Source organism: Lathyrus oleraceus, chromosome 2, assembly GCF_024323335.1.
Source record: "Lathyrus oleraceus cultivar Zhongwan6 chromosome 2, CAAS_Psat_ZW6_1.0, whole genome shotgun sequence".
NCBI lineage: Eukaryota > Viridiplantae > Streptophyta > Magnoliopsida > Fabales > Fabaceae > Lathyrus > Lathyrus oleraceus.
In genome coordinates, this window is record NC_066580.1 from 483,571,465 (window position 1) to 483,572,297 (window position 833).

The window sequence follows — 833 nt, forward strand, 5'->3', positions numbered from 1 at the left end:
AGTCCGTAGGAGTGTGGCCTTGGATTCCACAGACCTCGCAATTCTGAGTTATAGCAACCACGGCGGCTGGAGGTGATACGTTTAAACTTTCAATTTTCTGGACCAAAGCATCCACTTTTGCGTTAACGTGATCAAGGTTACTTATCTCGTACATGCCAGTTTTCGTTTGAGGTTTTTCCACCGTTGTTCGTTCGGTTCCCCACTGATAGTGGTTTTGGGCCATGCTCTCGATAAGCTGGTAAGCATCAGCATAAGGTTTGTTCATTAATGCACCACCTGCAGCGGCGTCTATTGTTAACCTTGTGTTGTATAAGAGACCATTATAAAATGTGTGAATTACTAACCAGTCTTCCAAACCATGGTGTGGGCAAAGTCTCATCATGTCTTTGTATCTTTCCCATGCTTCGAAAAGAGACTCGTTGTCTTTCTGTTTAAATCCGTTTATCTGGGCTCTTAACATAGCTGTTTTGCTTGGCGGAAAGTATCGGGCAAGAAAAACTTTCTTCAACTCGTTCCATGTGGTGACTGAGTTGGAAGGGAGAGATTGAAGCCATCTTCTAGCGCTATCTCTTAATGAGAAAGGAAAAAGACGAAGTCGAATTGCCTCTGAAGTGACACCATTAGCTTTAACAGTATCAGCGTATTGGACAAATACGGATAAATGAAGGTTTGGATCCTCGGTAGGATTTCCAGAGAATTGGTTCTGTTGCACCGCCTGCAACAGCGAAGGTTTAAGTTCGAAGTTGTTTGCTTCGATTGCGGGCGGAGCAATACTTGAATGCGGCTCATCTTGCGATGGAGCGGCGTAATCTCTAAGAGCACGAGCTGGTTCT

General features: G+C 44.5%; 1 pseudogene; it reads left to right on the forward strand.

Moving 5' to 3' along the window:
- Positions 1-353: 353 nt before the first annotated feature.
- On the forward strand, positions 354-453 carry LOC127124394 (uncharacterized; annotated as a pseudogene).
- Positions 454-833: the final 380 nt, after the last annotated feature.